We start from the raw sequence: 8,052 nt of genomic DNA, 5'->3' as shown, positions 1-8,052 counted from the left end.
TATAATTTTTACTGAGAGTAGTAAGCTCATGATTGAGATTGAAGATGGTACTTTGAAAATAAAACCGTTTATACACACACACACAAATATATGTATGTGTATACAAAGATATATATGTATGTATGCAAGTATATAGCCCAGCAAATTTTAAAAAATATTACAAATTTCTTTCTTTGTAGATGCATTACATCCACATGAAATATTTACAGAATTGTAGTTCTGAACACAGTTTGCAATGTGTGTCGAGTGTATTGTAGCTATACATAACATCCGTCCAAGTATTTGCAGATGTTACTTAACTTTGCCAAGGAGTTTCAACACTCTGGGTGAGGTCTTGAACTCAGATTTGGCTGATCCAGTGTAACCTACAATGTTTCTTCCCCGATGTAGGAAGGGAAATTAAATGAGATGCAAGGGCTCTGCTCAGTTGATTCCTCCACATCCATTTCTTATGTTTTGGAATTTCCATGACCAAAAATTATCTTCTGAACACCAAAGAAGGGCTGAAGAGAAGTTTTTCACAAACAACTGTAAGTAAACAGACCTAAGTAAAAACACATAATACCACCTTATTCTTGCACAGGATAAATACACTAAAAGGATCCAGCTTAGAAGGAAGAAACTCTAATATTTTAATCTTATTCATGTTACTAAAATCTATTCCTCAATGAAGATTTAATTCAGTGCCTTACAAACATAAACATCTTAAGAAAAATCACTAGTCCTTTGAGTAACAGTACTTATTTACCTTCAGTTTTTCTTATTATGCTTTACAATCTCATATAATAAAGGAAAAATTGAGGGAATACAAATAGCTAAGTCAAGTCAAAGAACAGTAAAAAGAAAAGACCATTTCATAAGTGTTTCCCATTGCTGATTTTTAGACCACTGAAAAGATAAGATAGTCAGCATTAGTCAGCTGCTAGTAATGGACATTTTCATTCCCTCGAGTTTATTACCCACATCTGCTATTCCCATTTCAGAAAAAAAAAAACCAAAACAAAACAAAATATTGCATGGTACTAGTAATGTTTTCTTCCTTTACACAGTTTGGAACAGTAAATTCTACGTGCCAAAAAATTCCTGTTGTGCCACTAAACTTCTAGAGAATACATTTACAGACCATCAATTTCCACTCACCTATTTTCCTATTTGCTTTGGTATAGAATGAGTCCCTGGGAGGGGATCTTCTAACTTCTCTGAAAAGTCCATATCGATTATCACATATTACAAGTAGTCCTTCCAAGCTGTGACAAAATGAAGATTTGGTAACAGTGTCCTACTTCCTAATATATGATGACTTTAACATTAAGACATTAAGTACTTATGGCACTATAGCTTCTATCTTCCCTCAAAAAGTGAATTGGTTCCTAAGATTTTAATCTAATTAATTGGCATTGATGCTCCAAATGCTGTGATTCATGGTATTATAGCAAAGTATAAAATGCCATTTACCCTTGAAAATTTTTTTGAGTTACAGCAAAATGTGACAATTCAATAGAGAACCTGATATTAGATCCTCCTAGAGATCAGTTACTTCAAGAGTAGGAGCAATGTGTCTTTTCTAAGGAATTTCTGCATGACTTCCATTGACCTATTTTCTACTTTCATCTTAGGCAGCTGCAATTGCTAAACTATCAGAGTAAATAACAAAAAATCGTGTGAAGCCAAAAAAGGCACACTAGGGAGGACAGTTTACTTTTACATAGATTAGTAGAATTGTCTTTTTGAACTTTCTATCCATTAACATCAGGGATTTTAAAACTTTTATAATAGCTGCACTTAAAAATTCTAATGGTTACTGTAAATTACTGGTCTATTTCTTATGGTAGTTTTCAAACTTTGGGCACATCACAGGACTAAAACACAGTCAGAAAAAGAAAGGGATCAGAGTGAGGAATACAATTTTAATGATAAAAGAACAACTCCAGAGCATGTGAAAATAGAAACAAAGGTATTGGAATCCATTTTCATGATTGTTCAAACAAATTGAAACACTTTATAATCTCAAATCCATTTTTAAAGAAGGAGAAAGAGCTAGAGTTCATAGTTCATAGTCTATATACATGTATTGTATTCACCTCTATTCTGGTCTTCAAGCTAACTCAGGTTTCTTACTTTTCTTGTTTTTGCAGAAACATTGCTCAGAATTCAGGCGCCAAGCTCCTCTGTTTAAAACCCTGTTAAGCAGCTGACTTAACTAAAGGGAGAACCATACAATCTATTGAATCAAGCATCTATTTCACAGAGAAGTCTTTGTAAAAATAGAAAACCCAGACAGCAATATTTTTTTATATAATGGATCAATTTGAAATAATATGTATTAAAGAGGAAATCTACAACTGATCATATTGCTACCCCCCACTTTACAGCTCTTCAGATCTATTTGAATGAAAAAAGCAAAGCTGGAAAATCAAGTACATACATATGGACATATTTCCCTCTGCTTTTCTTTACCAGTTGAATTTTCAGGTTGTTTCTGCACAGTATAAAGCCTTTGCTGGAGGATATTTTCTGTATGCTGCCCCATGTCTGCTGCCTGCTCTTTGGCCTTCTCCACATCCCTACACTCATCTCTTAATAAACCAACTGTTTGAGGAGCCAGCTGAGACAAGCATCCATCTACTTTTCCAGCAGCTACCTCAGGTACCATTAAATTTTGTTCTTAACTACTGAAAACCATGTCGGCATCCAGTCCGGCTGAGGATTGCAATGCTCTCACTAGGGACCAGCTCCTCCCTCAGATTCTATCCTGTTTTGCTTAAAACATTATCATGGGTAAAAAACTACCTGCAGAAATATGATTTGACATGTTTTGAAGATTGAAAGACTTGGGAGTAGGGGGGTACAGGGTAGGAGGATCAGAGTGCTTCTGAAGAGAATGGTCTAAGTAAAACACTCATATAATGATCACCCGTTTCTCTCTGGTGAGAGCCTACCTGGCCTACCTGGTGTCCAGGTCTGAATTCCTCAGTATGGGCAAGACATGAGCTGGTTAGAGCATGTCCAGAGAATGGCCACAAAAATGGTCAGAGGCATGGAGCACCTCAAAGGCTGGGAGTTGGGGTTGTTTAGCCTGGAGAAGTAAAGGCTCCAGGGAGACCTTATTGAGACCTTTCAGTACTTAAAGGGGGCTTACAAGAAAGATGGGGAAAATTTTTTTGTTGCCCCAGGACAAGGGTTAGTGGTTTTAGACTAAAAATACATAGATTCAGACTAGATGTAAGTAAGAATTGTTTTTACAATTAGGGTAGTGAAACACTGGAAGAAGTTGCCCAGAGAGGTGGTAGATGCTCCATCCCTGGAAACATTCCTGTCAGGATGGACAGGGCCTTGAACAACCCGATCTAGTTAGAGGTGTCCCTGCTCATTGCAGAGGGATTGGACCAGATGACATTTAAATGTCCCTTTCAACTCAGACTATTCTATGATTCTATGATAAAGTACTACAACCAAATTCAGAGATAACCAAGGAAGTTCTCAGGAGCTGGTGACAGACTTTGGGCAGAAAGTGGCCATAGGAAGGTCAACCTCTCTACCCTACGGAGAAAGTGCATTCATATGTACTTGTTTTAGTTCAGCGATAGCAATCCAAAGGAATAGTTGGCGGTAACCAGTTCAGGTTTGCTAATATCTATTGTAGCTAATAAGGCAAGTATGCTTGTATGTCACTGTACTACTGATTTCTCCATCACAGTTTCTTCCATAACTTTCCTTTCCTGACTTTCCCTGAGACACTAAGCCTTTAGCCCTCTGTAGAAGAAGCTAAAAAGTGATTTATTTTTTGCACTTTGTAGGCTCTCCACTGGCATTAAAAAGCTTCTGCAAATAGACTCTTATGGGAGAAAAGATAAATGTGAATTGTCTCGCTATAAGGGCTTCCAGGGAATGCAAGTCTAATAGATTACATCTGAAAAAAATGTTGCAGTATGTAAGTCAGAATTTTTGGGTTGATTTCTTAAGATTTCTAAAAATATACGTACATGCATATGTGTGTACATACATGTGTATGTGTATATACATACTATTATAACAAAAGAGGACAAAAAATTATAATGTGCCATTTAATTAAGAGGGTCTATTTTTTTTGGTCAGTTTTCTATAGAAGCAGAGAGCTTGCTGAATTTGACAGGCTACTTATTGTGAAATATGGTTCATCTCTTAATGCCAGTATTCAATGTGGTGATTTCAAATGCATATCTGCAAACTGTCATTTTGCTTTTCTTATAAAACCTGCATAAATACTATGTTTGTAGTCAAAAGGACAAGATTCCTTCAAGTAAATCAAATTGTACATACTCAAAGGAAATTGATATTGGAGAAAACCTTCTGGCAGCTCAAGCATAGCTTTGGCTTTGAAGAAAAAGCTTATAATGAGTGATGTTGTCTATTCCAGAGCAGCTACTAAAACCTATATCTCCTCTGTTCCATGATTTTAGATACTTTGTTTCAGTGGCAAGATCATTTTCAAGTTAAATGGATAAGGAAAAGACTCACATAACATTTTAAATTACTATCTTTCCTTTAGAAGAGATAGTGTTGCCTGGAGAAGTTTCTCAAAAAATAGAGTATTCCCAGGAGTAATTACTCTAAGAGATCAGCCAGAACTGAGTCTTCCAAATGCAGGCACAAAAAAATAACAAATAAATGCAAATACAGGTCAGTACTGTTTCATGCATTGACTCCAGATCTTCCTGTGTCCCAGGCTAATATTAGTATGTGATAGCAACTGGTTAAGAGAGCTCCACCACTCAGCTGGTGAGCAATCAAGAGACAAGCTCCTGGGGAGACACTAATGATGATCATAAGAGCATCCTGTTACTGGCTGTGAAGCCAGAGCTCCATGCATATTCACAGACCTATTAAATCAGAAAAAAAAAAAAAAAAAAAAAAGAAATCTTGAAGTGTAAAAGCTGGAACACACCAGAGGAACTAGATAGTTCAGCTCTGTTCCACAGTGTCAGCAGTGCAGGCAACCATGGAGCATGTTGCACAGCAAACTCTCTCCTCAGCTCATCAGGTTTGGCTCTACTCCACTGGCAGCTGAAGAATCTGCTCCATTAAGCTACTAAAGGGCAGAGAAAGAAGAGGAAGTATCAGGCACCCTTATTTGTCCCAATAACAGCATATGCCTGTCTGAACAAATGTCTTCAGAAAAAATAAAAAATACATGGTGTTGATATTAACACTGCCTGCTCAGAAGATTACAGTAAAATTGCAGAAGTTAAGAAATGGTGTTGACCACATGTTGGAAGACAGCATAAACCCTCCTGTGTTTGTGTCTCCAGATCTACAGTTATTGTCTCATACAGGACTCTGGGGCACAGGTCTGCTGTGATTTACATCACAGCAGTGATCACTCCTCTCTTTGTTTTATTGATAATGCCATTCTTGGGATAAAAATTGCCTTTTTTTTTTTTTTTGAGAAAACTCAAATCAGGTCATATTAAAGCATCTTGCCTTGATCAAACAAAATAAATCTTTAACCCAAACCAATTTTTTTCTTTATCATGAAAAAGGGGGAATTTTTAATGTGCTTTTCTGTGTGTTGAAGTGAGGTGGGGCATTTTCAGTTGATCTGAAACTAATTTCAATTTTCCTTTCATTTTTTTTTTGCTTCAGCCAGCAAACTCACAGCCTTTAGGGAGCCAAAAATCATTCCTGTTGTTCTCAGGAAGCACAAGTCAAATCCTCTTAAATAATTTTTCAGTATTGCATCTGCAAAAAGCTGTCACAGTAAAAGCAAACACAGTAAAAAAACTGGCTACTTTTCTCCCTCTGTACACCTCTCCATGTTGTGATCCACTCTGCTTGTTCGGAGCAAACATGCAATTTTCACTGAGAAATAAATCTATTACTTGGGCTAAGGAGAACAGCCAAAATGGCTTCTCTCTGAAGCCTGAATATGACCATCTTGACCACAGGAAGTTACAGGTTATGAGGGAACCCTTTTTTGCTTTTTCAGGCTCATGTGTGAACACAAGAACAGAGAGGAGCTCTAGTTCTATCAAGTCTCACTTCTCAGGCAACAAGCAGATCACCTCTGCTTGTTTTTATGGACTTTCCTGTCACACTGACCACCCTAATTTCCTGCCATTTGTACCATGAGTACTTTGACTCACACTAGTCCTATGTTCTCTCAACACCCAACACCTAAAACAACTTTTGTGGCATGATTGATACCAGCATTTTGGTTGTTTGTTTGTTGGAAGCTTGTGTGGTTTACTTTGTGTTGCTGTAGTTGGTCTGAGGGTTGTTTCTGTTCCTTCTGTAGCTACTTATACCTTTATATGTTCATGTTAGAGAAGTTCAGGTCCAAGCAGGACTTGGACCTGTTCAAATGACGATTTCTTCCTGAAGGAGTTCATCTCACAATCTCTGCTAAGGGGGAAAAAAAGCCAAAATTTTTATAAATACCCTTTGCACTATAGCAACAGATACTTCTAGGAAATATTTACCACAAAGCATGACTCTCAGTAGCATGTGCTATATATGTTTTCCAAGAAAGGACTATGAAAGCATAAGCTTAGGTTGGATTTATATAAACTACATTTATGATTTGTTATAAACATGTCTGGGTGTTTTATGATCAGGAGTGTGTTGTCTCCTCTCACATCTCTAACTGGTCTTTGGGCAAGAAAGAGCAGAACACCTCCTGGAATTTCCTGAATATCTTGTTGAATGAAGTAAGTAATTAAAATAATAAGAATGCATAGTTAAATCCTTCCAAGAACAGACTATTTTCTTATTTTATTTCCAGTTCATTGTGCTGAACAAACCTTACACTGTAGGAGAGTAGGTCTAACCCAGACATTCACTAGCGCTACAAAATATAGTGCTGCGATGTTTAGTGCTGTAGCAGCTACAGTAGCTCTAGGCATTTGGGGTTCACCTCTAAGCACTCATTGGTGAAGTGGGACTCTTGAGTCTTTTCTGTCTTGACTTTTTACCTTATAAGCTTTCCTCTTTAAGAACTACTTCTTACTTTGTATATGGCAAACTGCTAGATTCAGTCCCGATGGAATCTTGTTCTCTCCACCCTTGCCCAGAGGTACTCCTGCTTGATTCCATGCCATCCCCTTCAGTTGTACTGTACTGCTGTTTGTGGGACTATGAGATGAATTAAACCAAGGAACTAAACAAAAGACTCAAAGGTAAAAATAGCCTTGGAGAGGGGAGTTTAAGATATTTTTGCTCTGAATGAATTGACCAATATATGTGTAATCAATTAGCAAATCATGCTTGCCAAAAGACCCTAAATATCTCTGGTGGCACAAATGAAGAGATGATATAGAGACAAGAATTAGTTTGGGGGAAGGGAAGGTAGACAGGAACAGCTTAAAACAGCTTTTCTGCTAAGATGAGAGTCTGTAGAACCAGCCTTACTGTCACTGTAAAAAAAAAAAAAAAAAAGAAAAATAAACAAGAACCCACACAACACCAACATAAAAATTTTCAAAGCTTTCTTTTGAACACCCTCCATTTTGTGACTGCAGGAATAAGAGCCTCTCTGTTTATAACACTACTTACAGAGCAAGTGTTTAATAGATCAGCAGCTTGGCAGGATTCTTTGTGGTTCTCTTTCTTTGAGGGAGCATCTGGCTCCATCAACTGCTACCCAGTATAATGAAATATCAGACTCATCCAAATCATGTGAGCTTCAGATATGTGCCGAGAAAAGAGTCCAACACTTGGGGCTATTTGGTTGGATTATTTTCTCTCTTTTCCCCTCTGTGCATATTTATTTCATCAGATTTATCTCTGTTCCATTTTCTTTCTCTTCATGACTGTAGGTTTTTTAAAGTTCCAGATGAAGTGTCATCAGATAATATTTAGAAAAAAGTCAGTCTTCTGTTTTCTTAGCATTTGTTCTATATTTAACTTGCTATGCATGTGGAATTGAAATAGGCACTAGGAAGAACTCTAGCAGGCAAAGTTGTACTGCCAAGGAAATAGATACGGCAGGACTGAATTCTGAGTCTTCTGAATCTCTCATTTCTATTACTTCTTCATCTGAGCTGACAATTGTTGCAAGAATCATCTGAAACAGAC

At 37.2% G+C, this 8,052-nt stretch overlaps 1 long non-coding RNA gene across 2 annotated transcripts in view; it reads left to right on the top strand.

The window, feature by feature from the left end:
* Positions 1–2,640, top strand: part of LOC108504026 — an 11,578-nt gene extending 8,938 nt beyond the window's left edge. The window contains exons 2-3 of one of the 2 annotated variants that reach the window (XR_001876971.1): positions 391–530; positions 2,473–2,640. This is a non-coding gene — a long non-coding RNA (uncharacterized LOC108504026). Of the gene's footprint in view, positions 1–390; positions 531–2,135 lie in introns of both variants that reach the window. The other variant, XR_001876970.1, reaches the window with a different exon arrangement.
* Positions 2,641–8,052: the final 5,412 nt, after the last annotated feature.

Source organism: Lepidothrix coronata, unplaced genomic scaffold (genome assembly GCF_001604755.1).
Source record: "Lepidothrix coronata isolate B3197 unplaced genomic scaffold, Lepidothrix_coronata-1.0 Scaffold150, whole genome shotgun sequence".
Taxonomy (NCBI): Eukaryota; Metazoa; Chordata; class Aves; order Passeriformes; family Pipridae; genus Lepidothrix; species Lepidothrix coronata.
The sequence above is the reverse complement of the archived record's forward strand: the minus strand, read 5'-3'. Positions and strand labels throughout refer to the sequence as shown.